Consider the following 16,974-nt stretch of genomic DNA (forward strand, 5'->3'; position numbering starts at 1 on the left):
ATGATATCCCTTGTTCCACGTCCTCTTCTGAATCCGGCTTGAACCTCTGGAAGTTCTCTGTCAATATACTGCTGCAAACGTTTCTGAATTATCTTCAATAAGATCTTACTTGCGTGTGATATTAATGATATTGTTAGATAATTTCCACATTCTGTGAGATCGCCTTTCTTTGGAATGGGCACAAATATGGATCTCTTCCAGTCACATGTATATGAGGTGATTGCAAATACCATGGCTTGGGTTAAGTGCACCTTATTCTTCAAAGAAACATCTTTGCTCTTTGTCAACTGATTTCTTAACTGCTGCTTCCACAGGTGTTGATTGTGGAAACAAGTAATATGAAATCTTTGATAATTTCAATCTTTTCTGTATTTATCACAATGCTGTTTATTGATCCATTTGTGAGGATTTTCATTTTCTTTATGTTGAGATGTAATCTACACTGCAGATTCGTGTCTTCAATCTTCATCAGTAAATGCTTCAAGTCATCTTCACTTTCAGCAAGCAAAGTTGTGTCATCTGCATATCGTAGGTTGTTAATGAGGCTTCCTCCAGTACTGATGTCATGTTCTTCTTCATATAGTACAGCTTCTTGGATTATTTGCTCTGCATACAAGTCAAATAAGTATGGCAAAAAGATACAACCTTGACTCACTCTTTCCTGATTTTAAACCATGCAGCATCCCCTTGTTCTGTTCAAGCAACAGCCTCTTGGTCTATGTACAGGTTTCTCCTGAGCCCTTGGAATTCTCATTCTTCTCAATGTTATACATAATTTGTCATCCACACAGTCAAATGCCTTTGTATAGTCAATAAAACACAAGTAAAAATCTTTCTGGTATTCTTTGTTTTCAGCCAAGTTCCATCTGACATCAGCAGTGATATCCCTTATTCCATGTCCTCTTTTGAATCCAGCTTGCATTTCTGGAGTTCTCCATCAATACACCACTGAAACCATTTTTGAATTATCTCTAGCAAGATTTTACTTGCATGTGATATTAATGATATTGTTCAATAATTTCACAATATGTTGGATCACTTTTCTTTGGAGTGAGTACAAATATGGATCTCTTCCAGTCAGTTGGTCAGGTAGCTGTCTTCCAAATCTCTTGACATAGATAAGTGAGCACCTTCAGCACTGCATCAGTTTGTTGGAACACCTCAGTGGGTATTCCATCAATTCCAGGAGCCTTGTTCTTCTCCAATTCCTTCAGTGCCACTTCAAATTCTTCCTTCAAAACCGTTGGTTCTTGATCACATGCCACCTCCTAAAATGGATGAATACTGACCAATTCTTTTTGGTACAGTGCTCTGTGTATTCCTTCCATCTTATTTTGATGTTTTCTGAATCATTCAATATTCTGCCCATAGACTCCTTCATTATTGCAACTCGAGGCTTGAATTTTTCCTTCAGTTCCTTCACCTTGAGAAATGCTGAGCATGTTCTTCCCTTTTGGTTTTCCAACTCCAGGTCTTTGCACATTTCATTATAATAATTGACTTCATCTTCTCAAGCTCCTCTTTAAAATCTTCTGTTCACCTCTTTTATCTTGTCATTTCTTCCATTTGCTTTAGCTACTCTGCATTCAAGGACAAGTTTCAGCATCTCTTCTGACATATATTTAAGACTTTTCCTCCTTCCCTGTCTTTTTAATGACCTTTTGCTTTCTTCATGGGTAATGTTCTAGATGTCATTCCACACTTCCTCTGGTTTTCAGTCATTGGTGTTCAATGCATCAAACCTATCCTTTAGATGGTCTCTAAATTCAGGAGAGATATAATCAAGGTAATATTTTGGCTGCTGTGGAATTCTTTTAATTGTCTTCAGCTTCATCTTGAACTTGCAAGGGGCCATGCAAATAAGGTGTATGGAACTCTAATGTGAGGATTGGTTAGTTTTGCTATGCTGCTGGGCTTAAAATGAGCCATCCTAGAGGCAGAAGAAGGAGTTCTGTTGACATAGTGGATAAGGCATTTGGCTGCTAACCAGAAGGTCAGTGGTTCAAACCCACCAGCCACTCTGTGAAAGGAAGATGGGGCAATCTACTTCTGTAAACATTTACAGCCTTAGAAACCCAATGGGGTTGCTATCAATCAGAATTGACTTCATGGCAATGAGTTTTGTTTAGAGGCAGAAGAGGGCATTTAGCTGCCATCAAGAGAGTATAGCCTGAGGTGGAGTGGAACAGAGCAGAGTGTGTCCTCGGAACAGAGATCCCTGCACTGGACCTCCTTGGCAGAGATGCTCAGCAGAAATGCCTGGCTGAGAGACACCCAGCTGAGAGATGGCAGCAGTGGAACCAAGAGGTAGGAGACAGAGCGGCACATTTGTTGGCCCATGGAGCAAGAAAGCTGAATGCTTTGGGGCAGAAGCCTTGCTGGCAGAGTGGGGTGCACCTAGGTGTATCTATCAACAAAGCTAAAAGAGCTTCGTAGCACTTGCCTAAGCAGAGCAGAGGCCAGCCTGAGAGGCCAAGGCCCAGAGGGGCATGCCTGAGGGCATAGCAGAGGGGAGACTGTCCTGATCAAGGTATTATATCCTGAGAGCATTCCTGAACCTCAGTTGTAGCCTGTTACTTCCCTAATAAACTCCATAATCATGAGTATTGTCTGTGAAGTCTGTGTGGCCATTGCAACAAATTGCTGTGGTGGTTATGTTGTGTGTCAACTTGGCTGGGCCTGGTTGAATGGCTGGGCAGCTGGTGGTAGTTATTCCCCATGATGAGACTGGCAATTAACTCCATGGTGGATTCTACCACAAGCAGCTGAGTAACTGCCTTTGGGATGTGGTTTGCTTCCTGTATATAAGGAGAAGCCTTGGGAATGGTTTCTAGCTTAAGGCACGCTTGGACCCTGCATGTAGCCGTGTGGTTGCTCAGCAGCCTGCTATGCTCTGCCGACCTTGGGACTTAAAATGGATTTAAGTTAATGGCCCGCTGTGTGGTTTGGTAACATTGGGACTGTGCCTTTTTATTTGTCAACCTTGGGACTTCTCAGCCTCAGCAGCCAGCAGCTGTCTGAATGAAGAAACGCCTCTAGCTCCAGTGGGCCGGGAGCAGGAGGCAGAGCTGGACCCCAAGGTTGAGGGGCTTTCACCCAGCCCCTAGAGCCTGGCACTTTGAACTTGGATTTAAAGCCTCCAATTTATAAGAATAAGCTCCTGTTTGTTTAAGCCATCCCATTTGTAGTATATTTCTGTCAGAGCAGCACTAGGTAACCAGAACAATTACTCAACCCGGTGGAAAAGTAGTGAGTGCTGTGGGAGGGATGGTTGGTGTCAGAGTTAGTAAAAGAGGTTGGAGGGTGGTGGCATATCTGGCCTCATAGGAATAAGCCTTGGGCTATATGAGTCAGGTCTGATTCCACCCTAGTAACAACAACAATTGATGGTGATTCTGTCTCCCTCTTGTGAAATTAGAGGAGGTCAGAAGTTGCCACTCCCATACCCCTTTTGCAAATCTGATATTCTGCTCATGAGATCAAGTAAACATATGCAGTATTTTAATGTCCTGATTAAGAACTAAATACTCAAGCTATAATAGCAACTCAAACTTTCATATAGTTATTCATGTAGCTATTCATATAGCTTCTATACAGCTATTCTAATAAATAGAAATATTATACAAAGTCCTAATTACCGAAACCTAGCATTAAAAAAAGGAGCTCTGGTGGCATAGTGCCTAAGGCATTTGACTGCTAACTGGAAGGCTGAAAGTTCAAACCCACCAGGTACTCCTCAGAAAGAAGGTTGGGCAATCTACTTCCATAGTGATACTGCCTCAGAAACCCAAGAAGGAGTCACTATGAGTCGGATCTGACTCCACAGCAGTAAGTTTGGAGTTTTGGTTTAGCATTAAAAATAGAGTATGGGATTTTCAGTAAAAAAATTTAAATCAGTTTCTTTATAAATTCATGCAAGTAAATGACAATTAATTTTGTTTGGTTGGGTTTTCCTTTTTTAAGTATAACCTACTTTAAAGTTGGAGACAGTTACTCAGATTAAAGTGAATGGAGAAGAATGACACGTGAAAGGAAAGTAAAAGAGGAGATACTTAATGAGCCAATTCATTGAATAAATGAATCTAATCCAGTGATTTCTAAATGGGAGAAGCCCTCATCTTGGGGAATAATATCTGGTAACATAACAAGGTGATAGGGGCTTTGCTACTGGCATATGGTAGGTGGAGGCCAGATATAAGAGATGCTTCTAAACACCTTACAATGCACAGGATAGCCCTCACAACAAAGAAGCATCTCGCCTAAAATGTCAATATTGCCAAGGTTGAGAAATCCTGATAACCCCACCCCTTCTAGTCCCCTAAGCAGATCTGCTATTATTCATTCTATTCACACTATTATAGTACAGTAGCCAGCATCTCTTCTGATTAGCAGAGCCCTACCAATTGTTAAATATTTTGAATACCACTCCTGATTATATGGGTTGAGTCAAGGTCACCCACTAATTTAATGGGAAAAAGAAGATCTATGTCTTCAGCATTTAATCAGTGCTTTTACAATGAGGCTGGTTCATGCATCTTGTCTGGAGCTCAATGGTATTTATCATGTTTCTTTTGTAGGAAAATAATAGCTTACCACTGGTCTTATATGAGGTGCTTTAGTGGTCTAATGGTTAAGATATTTGGCTACTAACCAAAAGGTCTATGGTTCAAGCTCACCAGCCACTCCATGGAAGAAATATGAGGCAGTTTGCTTCCTTAAAGATTTACAACCTTGGAAACCCAAGAGTATTGCTATGAGTTGGAATTGTCTCAATGCCAGTGAGTTTGGTTGTTTTTTGCTGGTCTTATATGAAGAAGGAAAAAGTCTTGGGAAAGAAATTCATTTTGCTTGTGATGATTTGTTCTCTAGTGTTCTGCTGTACTGTTGTGTGCTACACAGAGCAGAAGGAAAAGATATGAGTATTCTTTACCTCTTTGAGTTTCAGCAAAGTCAGAAGTAAGTCAGTTCCTTGAGCTTTCCCACTACCCTGCTTATATGGCTTTTTTGTTGTAATTGTGCAAAGTAGATTGCAATGTTGCAATGTGTCCTCTTTTCTTGATTTTGGCAAGCTGTGGAAATGGGATTTTATGTCTCTGTATCTTGCAATTTACTAGGTAATTCCTAAGCATAGATTTTATTTCATAAAAATTTAAAAGTAAGTAAAAATCCTCTTGCTGATAAGATTATCAACTCTGTAAATAACTTTGGTTCCATCAACAGACATTCCTTAGGTTTGAGTGAGAGCACCACTGTTGCCAATTTCTAAGAATCAACTTCTACTCAAACCTAAAAAAAATTAACATCCATCTCATCCTCACCTGCTGCTCAGAGCACTTGGAAATTTGTTGTGATCAGTATCCTTGCCCCAAAGTGTCACTGATAATGGAAAAATACTAAAACATTTCCAAAAATATATGTCAGAAGAAAATCTGGGATGTAGGTAATCAGGGAGAAAACTACAGGGAAGCATCTGTTTCTAACCATCTTTTTAAAATGAATTCATTAGATTAATTTACTATAACTTTTTTTTTTCTTCCCAGTGAGGTTTCAATCGGCAGTTCTACATCTGAGAATTAAACCCAGTTTAATTCTCAACAAAAATCAGACTACATGTACCCCTTATAATTGCATATATCTCTTCTTTTCAATTTCTGCTGTCACTGACTAGTCTGGCCCCATTATTCAACTCCAATGTCTTCATATTTCTCTAGTATGGCATTCAAATTCTCCAACTGTATGCCTCATCTAACTTCTAAAATTTCTATTATATTTGTAAAACTAACCTCTGAGAAGACATAGTCTTGGTTTTAACACTTGTCTTATTCCCACTGGGTACATCTAGAAGGCCCTGCCATCCATCAGTGAACACATATTTTTCCAGTCTCATCTCTTTATGGCCCATGTAAAAACAGTAATGTTTCACAGACAATTAAAAATACTCCAGTGTTTCAGTGCTTCTGGGTGGCTTTAAAGCACAGAAATTTATTTTCTTACAATTTAGGAGGCTAAGGAGTTCTGGTGGTGCAGAGCTTAAGGCATTTGGTTGCTAACTAGAAGACTGGCAGTTCAAACCCATCAGCCACTCCACAGAAGGAGTGGCTTTACTTCCATAAAGATTTATCTCCTCAGAAAACCAATTGTTGTTGTTGTTGTTACCTGCTGACGAGTCGACCCTGACTCATAGCAAACCCTCCTTAGGTTTCCGAGGCAATATCACTACAGAAGTAGATTGCCCCATCTTCCTTCCAAGAAGTGGCTGGTGGGTTTGAACTGCCAGCCTTCTGGTTAGCAGTCAAGTGCCTTAGGCTCTGAGCTACCAGAGCGCCAGTAGGGGTTGCTATGTGTTGAGACGGAATCCACTTGATAGCAGTGGTTTGCTTTGGCTTTTGGTTCTAGGAGGCTAGAAACCCAAATTCAAGGTGTGGCTCTAGGGCAAAGTCCTTGTCTTGTAGCTGCTAGTAGCCAGCAATTCTTGGAGTTACTGGGCTTATAAATTTATCTGTTTCTGTCTTCATTAGAAGCATCTGTCTTCCCCTAATGTGTTTCCATTTGTGTCTAATCTGCTCTTTTGATTACTTAGAAGTTATCAGATCTAGGGCACACCCTATAATGATAGGGCCTCATTCTATTTAAAAAAAAAAAAAAAAAAAAAACTAAACTAACTGCCATCGAGTTGGATCTGACTCATAGAGACCCCTCTTTGGGTTTCCCAGGCAATAGGACTATGGAAGTAGATTGCCCAACCTTCCTTCAAGGAACGGCTGGTGACAACAACAAAAAGAAAACAATTTCCAAATGAGATTACATTCACAGTAAACCCATGCACTGTCGCTGAGTCTTCCTCAGACCCGACTCATAGTGACCCCTCCTTGAGTTTCTGAGGCAGTATCACTACAGAAGTAGATTGTCCAAACTTCCTTGTGAGGAGTGGCTGGTGGGTTTGAACTGCCAGCCTTCTCGTTAGCAGTCAAGTGCCTTAGGCACTATGCTACCAGAGCTCTCTATTTTAAGTGTGTATGGGGCACAATTCAATCTATAGCACCCAGGAAAGTGCAGAATTTCCCAAGCAAAGGAATACTTGATCCTCTAGTTAGCCAGTTATCCTGGTTTGAAGGTCATTACCTTCTTCAGTTGTGACCTCTCCAACTGTGACAAATCTTTGCTTTTTGGTGTTTGACCAAGTACAATGATGCCTTTTACGCCTTCCTTATAGTATCACACTGAACAGGTACAAATTCTGAATACAATTCATCCTCATTCTTTAAATTCTAGAACTTAACAAGGTTAACATAATCATCACAATGCAAAAAATTGGATAGCAAAATTCTTCACAACAATTATTTGCATAATACTGTTACATATTTCTAAATGGTTTGGTTTGATAATAGATGCTTACTCTTAAGTATTTTATTTTTTATCATTAGAAAAAAATCAACAGATATGGTAAAAATACACTTATATGAAAGTCTAGAAGGGACATATTTATTTCTTACTGACATTCTCTCTTACATATTAAAACTAAACATTCCTATATTTTCAAATAGATTGGTTTGATGGGAGCCCTTCTGCCCCTTTTCTTAGCCTTGGATGTCCTGTGATTACTCTTATTCATCCCTGGAAGGCCTACCCCTCCACTGCGATTTCTTACAGTCATCTCAAAAACTGCATTGGCTCTCTCCACCTGTTCTATTAATACTAAGGGTTTCCAATATTACTTCAAGGAAGTGACTCCAATTATTACACATGAAAAGGAAAAATATAAAAATTTAAGATAGACTCTAATGAGACCAGTAGATTTTCTTTAAAATATTTTCATTCCTGGAGGATAGAAAATTAAGAGAAAGCTGACTATAAGATGACAACTAAGAAAAATGCATTCTCTGCCTTTCTTTTAAAAGATTTATCCATTAAAAAAAATTAGAATTGATACAGAAAATTGGTTTTCTTTTCCTTCAGAGGGTACATTTCCTCCTAAAATATAGAAGTAACCAAGCCTTAAATTTGAATCAACAAAATGGATATATCCTCATAAGTGTTTGGAATGGTATTCCTGAATAGAAGGGAAAGGAATAAAGAGAAAGGGAAATTAGTTTATAGCGCATGTGCATTAACATGAGGAAACTTTAATTGACTATATAAGGAAGTTGGAAGCATCAAAAGAGATGGAAGGAATGCACAGAGTCACTATACCCAAAAGAACTGATGGACATTCAACCATTTTCAGGGGTTAGCGTATGATCAAGAACCGATACTACTAAAAGAAGGAGTCAAAGCTGCATTAGAGGGACCAGTCTCTGGAGAGGAACCTCATGCTCAGTAAAGTAGAGAGTTTGTGAAAAGGAGGAAAACCTTCAATAAGATAGACTGACACAGTGGTTGCCACATGGCCTCAAACATGGCAATGGACGATCGTGGGAATGACTCAGGACCAGGCAGTGTTTAGTTCTGTCGTTGATAGGGTCACTATGAGTCAGAGCCAACTCAATGGTGCCTATCAACACAAGAAAGTATATAGAGGACTCAAATGATTTGGGGCAAAAGTCAGGGTATGTGTGTTTGTGCGTATTTGGGTACTTAACATCTGACATCTTACAATCACAGATATTACTAAAGTGGCAGCTGGCACAGTTCTTTCTGAATCAGTTCAGCACACACATCTAAAACAACCTGGCTGTAGTCTGCTGGCTGGCTCCTGGGTCTGCTTTACTGTATAGCCAGTTGAGTTTTCTTGGAGCCCATTTTCCCTCGCTTATTTCAGACTCTTTTCCTTCTAGGTCCTCCAATTAGATAGAAAGAAAGTACGCTTTCACATATTATTGCCAAAATAAATAAATAAATAGTCTTTAGTAATAGCTTCCATTTCTGAATTTTGATGAAACATAAATTGGTAAATTCAGTGTAGGAGGTATTTTTTAAAAGACAGATTTGGAAAAAGTAACATAAGCAATGACATGAATATTTAAACACAGGCTGTTTTTGTTGGATAGTTGCGGCATTTTCTTAAAGTAAAATATTCCAAGATGTTCCAAGAAATAATCATGTCAAATTTTCAGTCAACAATATTTCTGGTCTATTAACATTTTTACCTAGTTCCAAACTCATTTCAAATATTTTCAGGAATAATACTTATTTCAATATTATTTACAGTATCTTTTCAACCTATTCTCATCTAGATACCTTTTTAAACCTTCCCATAAGCCCTCAGTTTTCCTTGTTAATTAATTAAACATTTATTCAGTCCCTTCCTAAGTGGCTCTAGTGAAAATAGCTTATATCTGTTCTCTGATCTTAGAAGAGATTCATATCTTTCTCCTTCATACCAGCATTGTCTGCAAGTGCAGAAAAGTCAGCCCCATTTTTCCATCATTGTATTTCATGGAAATATCTATTTCATTGAATAAAATGACCATGGCAACATGCAATCGCAAAAGCAATGCCCAGGAGGTGGCAGCAATTTTCAGCATTTCACTATATTTCCTATATGCTCTTTCTATTGTTTTACCAGTTTATCATTTAATATTCCTTTAATATACCTCTTACCACCTGCCACTTCCTCCCTTTGTCATTGGATGCAAAGAAATCCAGGTAGCAACACCTTACAAGGTACATACCTTCCTGTCATCCTGTCAGTAGCTCCTTGGTAGGGACTTGGCAGAACTTTCAGCCATTTGTATTCTCTTTTACTTACATGAACTCTCTCCAGTCCTGAGAAAAGGATTTCAAGTCTTACTCTATTGAGTGGTTATCCTTCTTTCTGTTGTTGTTTGTTTTTGTTGTTATTTGCTGTCGAATCAGCCCCAACTCATAGCAACCCCTCCTTGGGGAATTTAAACAACTGCTCCATAGACTGTCCAAGGCTGTAAATCTTTACAGAACCAGTCTGCCTCATCTTTCTCCCATGGAGTGGCTGGAAGATTTGAACCACCAGCCTTCTGGTTAGCAGTCAAATGCTTTAACCACTGTGACACTAGAGCACCTTAGATGGATAGATAGATATGCTATATATGACTTTTAATATTTTCTGATATCTACCTATCTCAACTGATAATTGCTAGGACATGCTAATAGCCACTTCTCTAACAAAGAACATGTTTTGAGGGTTGTTTAAACCATGGTGGCATCACTGTGCAAAGGAAGTGTCTTTTCCTCCTCTTTCTGTCTACCAGTAGCTCAACAATTAGTGGGTTAAATATTTGTCTTTAAAGAGAGGAGTAAATGCCATTTATTTTAGAGCATAATTTTACCAACTCAATGTAAGTATTTTAAAGCCATGCTTTTCAAATAACTTCTCAGGCTGCAAAGCACTCTTTTTTTTCCCAAGGGAAAGTATATCACACAAACACACATGCATAGCACACATCAGAGAAGAGACCAGGTATGTTGGTTGAAGGGAACAGACCACCCATCCTGCTAACCCCTAAATTGGTCCCTGAAGCACCACCAGGAATTCCAGGATTCTACAGAACACAGTTTGAAAACCAGCATGCTAGAGTCATTCTTAAGAACCCTACAGTAAATTTAAATTCAAAAAATATATATACAGAGGTCCCATCATTGAACAATTTAATCAGACTCTGAGGACTAGAAGGGGACAGACCTGTTCTTAGTACCCATTTGTCTTAGTTCTGCAGTGCTGCTGTAACAGAAATACCGGAAGTGAGTAACTAACAAAAATTTATTTTCTCACAATTTAGAAGGCTGAAAATCTGTATTCAGGATGCTGGTTCTAGGGGAAGTTTTTCTCAAACTGTGGGTTCTGTGAGCAGGTCCTTATATCTTTTCTTCTGTTCCTTGGCTCCTTGGTGATCTTCATGTGGTCTGGTGTCTATCTTCCCCTATCTCTATGCCTAATCTGCTCTTTTTATATCTTAAATGTGATTGGTTTTAAACACACTCTACACTGATACAGTCTCTTAACACAACAGAGAAAACCCACTCCAAATTGGATCATAACCCAGATAGAAGGGTTAGGATTTACAACACATTTTTTTTTTTTGTGGGGGGTGTACAATTCAATTTCTAACACCATCTTCATGGGATATTTATATAGAGCCAGAGCACAGAGCCACTGCAAAGAATGCCTGATTTTCTTTTTTCTGCTTTTGAAAGGTCAAAGTTTTGACATTTCAACTCCCTAAATTGAGTTGTTTTCTTCTAACCATGCACATCAGCAAAAAGACCCACAGCGTATCAGACATTATATCACACTCAAAGCAAATTAAGTCCTATAAAGTAAAAAATATGTATGTCAAACGTGGAAATTATGAGCCAAAGCCACATACACTACACTTCTTGGAACTATGGAAAGTAGTTGCCTCCAAAAATACAGGTTTAGTGCTAGATGAGAGGAGAAAAAAATATTCTAGGTACTTAAGCATCTTCTGTAATGTATTTGATTATTGAACATATAAAAGGGGTCACAGTGAATTGTGAATCTAGACTCTAATCCTATATTGGATTTGTGTGGTTTTTAAAAGTTTACTTTTAAAACAGTTGCTAAGATTTACAGAGTTTATTTTAGATAAACTAAACTCACTGCTGTCAAGTCAGTTCTGACTCATAATGACTCCTCCTTGGGATTCTGAGGCAGTATCTCTACAGAAATAGATTGCCCAGTTTTCCTTCCAAGGAGTGGCTGGTGGGTTTGAACCTCCAGCCTTCTGGTTGGGTACTACGGCACCCAGAGTACCCTTATTTTTGATAGATCTTCCTTTTTTGTCTGAAGACAATTCAAAAAACAGTTGTAGCAATATATTGATAGGAAACTTCCAAAAATGCCAACTGGATTCAGAATAGGACCTGGGATGAGGGAAATCATTGCTGATGTCAGATGGACCTTGGCTGAAAACTTAGAATATGAGAAAGATGTTTTACTTGTGTTTTATTGACTATGCAAAGGCATTCAATTGTGTGGATCATAACAAATTATGCATAACATTGAGAAGGATGGGAATTCCAGAACACTTAATTATGTTCATGAGGAATCTGTACATAGACCAGGAGGCTGTTGTTTGAACAGAATAAGGGGATACTGCATGGTTTAAAATCAGGAAGGGCATGCATCAGGGTTATATCCTTTCACCATACTTATTCAATCTGTATGCTGAGCAAATATTCTGAAAACCTGGACTATACGAAGAAAAATACGGTATCAGGATTGGAGGAAGACTCATTAACAACTTGCAATATGCAGATGACACAATCTTTCTTGCTGAAAGTGAGATGACTTGAAGCACTTACTAATAAAGATTAAAGACTATAGTCTGCAGTATGGATTATACCTCAACATAAAGAAAATGGAAATCCTCACAACTGGACCAATAAGCAGCATCATGATAAATAGAGAAAAGAATGAAGTTGTCCAAGATTTCATATTACTTGGTTCCACAATCAACACCAATGGAAGCAGCAGTCAAGACATCAGACAATGTGTTTACACTGGGAAAATCTGCTGCAAAAGACCCCTTTGGAGTGCTGAAGTTTAAAGATGTTTCTTTGAAAACTAAAGTGCGCCTGACCCAAGCCTTGGTGTTTTCAATTGCCTCATATGCATGTGAAAGCTGGACAATGAAGAAAGGAGACCAAAGAAGAGGTGATGCTTTTGAGTTGTGGTGTTGGAGAAGAATACTGAAAGTACCATGGACTGCCAGAAAAACTAACAAATCTGACCTGGAAGAAGTCCAGCCGGAATGCCCCTTGGAAGTGAGAATGGCCAGACTTTGTCTCACCTACTTTGGTCATGTTGTCAGAAGGGACCATTCCCTGGAGAAGGATATCATGCTTGGTAAAGTGGAGGGTCAGTGAGAAAGGGGAAGGCCGTCAACAAAATGGATTGATACAGTGGCTGCAACAATGGGCTCAGGTATAGCAAAGATTGTGAGGCTGGCGCAGGACTGGGCAGTGTTTCGTTCTGTTGTACATATGTTCACATGAGTAGAGCTGACTCTATAGCACCTAACAACAACAACAACTCTTTCTCTGAAAGCCCTAAAATCGTAAAGGAATATTAGGGACAAGAAGGATAGTAGGGCATCCATCTCTCAATTAGACTTTTCATGACCAGTGGGACATGTATGACACACTTACATTTTTCTTGTCTTTTGTCTTGGGATGCTAGTGTTCCACTTATACTACATGCTGGTGTCCAGCGGGAACATGTATAACTGTGAATAACTAAAGAAAGGTTCAGCGGTGCCAAATCACAGTGTGCAGAGGGTATTGAATAAGGGGGTATATCCTGGATGTATGAATATGTAAAACATTTGTCTTTTTTTGCTTTTGAACAGTGAGGTAGTCCTTGTAAGTATGTGTATTATTTCCTGTGTGTCATATGTAACTTGTGGCTTTGATGATGATGTTTCAAGTGAATAATTTATATTCAGGAAATTCTATGTCTTTACGCAAATCACACTGGCCTTCTATATTTGTTTGCCAGCTGGTCCCTCACACACCCCAGGTGTTTTCCTAAATACATTATGCTAATTTTTGTTTACAACACCAAGAAACAACTGGAGCAGATGTGAACAGCTTTCCTTCATGTTGCTCTCATTAAGCTGCTTACTGTCCGTGGGGAAATCAAAAAAATAAGAAAAACCTCCTTTCTTGTGAAGAACTGGCCAGGAGTAAGTGGGAGAGGAGGGACAAATGATGTAGGGCTCCCACAGGTTGGAGGGCAGTTACCTGTTAAGGGATCTATAAGGTGATGCAGGGAACCCAGCCCTAAGAAGAAGGATACTAGAACAATTATGTGTTGCCACAGCAAGGTTATGTGTTACCCCATGTCTCCGTAAGTTTCACACAATAAATTTGCTAAGAAAAAATGATTGTTCTCAAGTTGTATCCCACCTATCCTACCTCCAGAGTTCAGTTCACAGTCTCCTACATAGTATTTATCAAAATCCATTTTACCTAGCAAAAGTTTAACATGATTCAATTATTTGCCATGCATTGCATTAGTGGAAAACCTTATAGCAACCAAATCTAACATAATTTAATTTGGTCATGGAAGGGTTAGAGTCTGCACATATTTTCCACATTCAGATAATTGAAAGACAAATACTCCACAAAGCATATTCACCTAGGACTTTTATTTAAAGGCAAAAGATACAATGCATCGAGAGAACACAGGCTCCAGCACTTTGGGGGTTTGAGAGACAACCCCCGAACAAACACCCCAGGGGTGTTATTCATGCAGGACTGCCCACACTCTGTCCCAGATTTGAACCACCAAGATAAGAGCAAGGAATCCTGGTGTCAGACGCATTCAAAGCAGAAGTTTCCAGTGATTCCTCCCCTCCCTCGAATAGCCATATAATTAAGGTAGATTATGCCATTGGTAAACCATCAGTAAGCAAACTGACCATGAAGGTCACTAGGGAAGTTTAGAATTTTAAACAGCACATCTCTTAAATGGAATTGCTATTATTTTGCCCAAACCCAAAAAAAAACAAACTCATTGCCATCAAGTCGATTCTGACTCACAGCAAGCCCCTTTGGGTTTCTGAGGCAGTAAATCTTTACGGAAGTAGATTGCCCAGTCTTCCTTCCAAGGAGTGGCTGGGGGATTCGAACTGCCAACCTTCTGGTTAGCAGTCAAATGCTTAGGCACTACACCACCAAAGCTCCTTGTTTTGGCCATGAGTCAAAAATCAGATATCCAGGCATTCTGGGCTGAAGACTGAGTTTTTCCAGTCCAGCTGTCAATCACCTCTATCCTACACAGGGTCATAATTTATCATAAAAAGTAAAAAAATTCAATTTAATACATCTTCAGATAATACGTCTTCAGTGAGGTAGGGAGCTATAGTAGTGCTGTGGTTAAAGCATTGGGTTGTTAACCAAAAGGCCAATGGTTCAAACTCACCAGCCTGCTCCATGGGAGAAAGTTTGTTTCCATATTTACGGCCCTGGAAACCCTATGGGGTAGTTCTACTTTGTCCTATAAAGTCACTATGAGTCAGAATCAACTTGATGGCAATGGGTTTGGTTTTGGGTTTCAGTGAGATAGATTTAGCACATTCCCCTCTATACAAAATCTAAGCATCTTGTATTACTGCATTCTATTTTAACTATTTAGTAACATGTTTGTCTTTCTTTCTCTAATTTAGATTTTAGATTTCCCATATCTGGCTTATATAATGTTCCTTTTTATGAATTTTATTTATAAATAAAAATAAATAACTCTTTCTGAAACTTCTTTGTGAAAATTCTTCATTGGAGTTCCACTGCTTTTGCGTAAAGCCCCTATTTTTTATCATGACCCTGAACTGTGCACTTGACCTGCCCCTGCCTATCCAGCACCTTCTGTCCCAGCCTCCCTGAACAAACTGCAGTTTCTCCAGTACTGGAGTAGTTTGTTTTATGTGACTTTGCTTATATCTCAGCAATTACAAATGCCTCACAGTTTCCTAAACATAACAGGATATATAAAACCCTAAGCCTCTGCACATGCTGCTTTCTTTCTGTGACAAACCTATTTCCCCAAATCTGGAAGTTTCAGCTTAGCCCAAACAATTCTTGTAGCTCAGGCTATACCTCCTCTATATGGCTTTCTGAGAATGTTGTTGCTTAAATTCAGGTAAAATTGCACAAACTGTCTTATCACAGTGCTTTAATGATATGTTTGTAAATTTGTTGGTTGGATGTCTCTTTATCTTACTGGATTGCAAGCTCCCCATAGATTCATTTATTGAACAGAACAGAAATGAAGAAATTTGTTTATTCATTCATGAATCAATGACTTTGAGTATATAGTTTGTGTCAGGCATTGTTCTAGGCACTGATGACTTGAAAGTGAGCAAAACTGACAAAATCTCTGCCTTTATGAATCTACATTCTAGTGGAAGAAAGAAATTAAAAGTAGAAAGCACATGTATATCAGATGGTGTTAAATGATAATTAATAAACACTTGTTGAATGAATGAATGGTCACTCTCTTGAGTATTCCCACTGCTACTGTTTTGCTTAGACTGTAAGCTCCTTGAGGGCAGATCTAACATTATGGACTTGCTCTGGCCCTAACAGAGAGCTTTATTAAAAAAAAAAAAAAAATTATTACAGAAGTGTGTTTTAACAACACCAATAAGAGCTGTTCTGATAATAACTTTTTGTAAGAAGAAATCAACTACCATGTTTGGAAATGTAATTGACAGACAGCTAAAAGTTAATAGGTATTCTTGACATGTTTTCATTTAAGACAATAGTATCACTTTCCTTCTAAATAACATTTGACAGTTTACATTGTCGTTGATGTTGTTGTTAGTTATCGTTGAGTCAGACCCGGCTCATAGTGACCCCTCCTTGGGTTGCCGAGGCAGTATCACTATGGAAGTAGATTGCCCAACCTTCCTTCTGAGGAGTGGCTGGTGGATTTGAACCACCAGCCTTCTGGTTAGCAGTCAAGTGCCTCAGGCACTATGCTACCAGAGCTCCTACAGTTTACAATAGACTTTTATATTTTCTGCTTCAATTTTTAGCATTCAAGGATGATGCCTTTGAGGGTGTCTCTATAGACGCCCCCCCCTTATAGATTGATTTTTCCTGTTGTCACCCACCAAGACCTTGGGGATTGTTCTTTGGCAGCTGTGTATGTACTGGGTGATTTTGCCTCTCTGCCAGTAATGATGAGAAGGACCAGTCATGGAATCCTGTCTAAAGTTGGGACAATCAGATTCTCTGTCCATGAATTTAGACCTCGGACTGAAAGAGAGCTCGACGCTTTCTGTGTGTGAATGCAACTATAGTAAGTAAACCTGGAAACTGTGGGTTGAAAAGGGAGAATTGAAAAGGTTGGAGTGATTCAAAAGATTTATTTACATGGGAAAGAGAACATAGAAACGACAGGAAGAAAAGCAATTAGATCTTTGAGGTGAATGAGGAGAAGTGGGCAGGACAATGCCAGCACCAGCTGCTTTTAGAGGATTGGACAGAAGAGAGACTTGAGCAGCAGATGCCCTGTAAGAAAAAGAGACAGGA

This window comes from Orycteropus afer, unplaced genomic scaffold (assembly GCF_000298275.1).
Source record: "Orycteropus afer afer isolate SDZICR_OR568_19922 unplaced genomic scaffold, OryAfe1.0 scaffold00222, whole genome shotgun sequence".
NCBI classification, from domain to species: Eukaryota; Metazoa; Chordata; class Mammalia; order Tubulidentata; family Orycteropodidae; genus Orycteropus; species Orycteropus afer.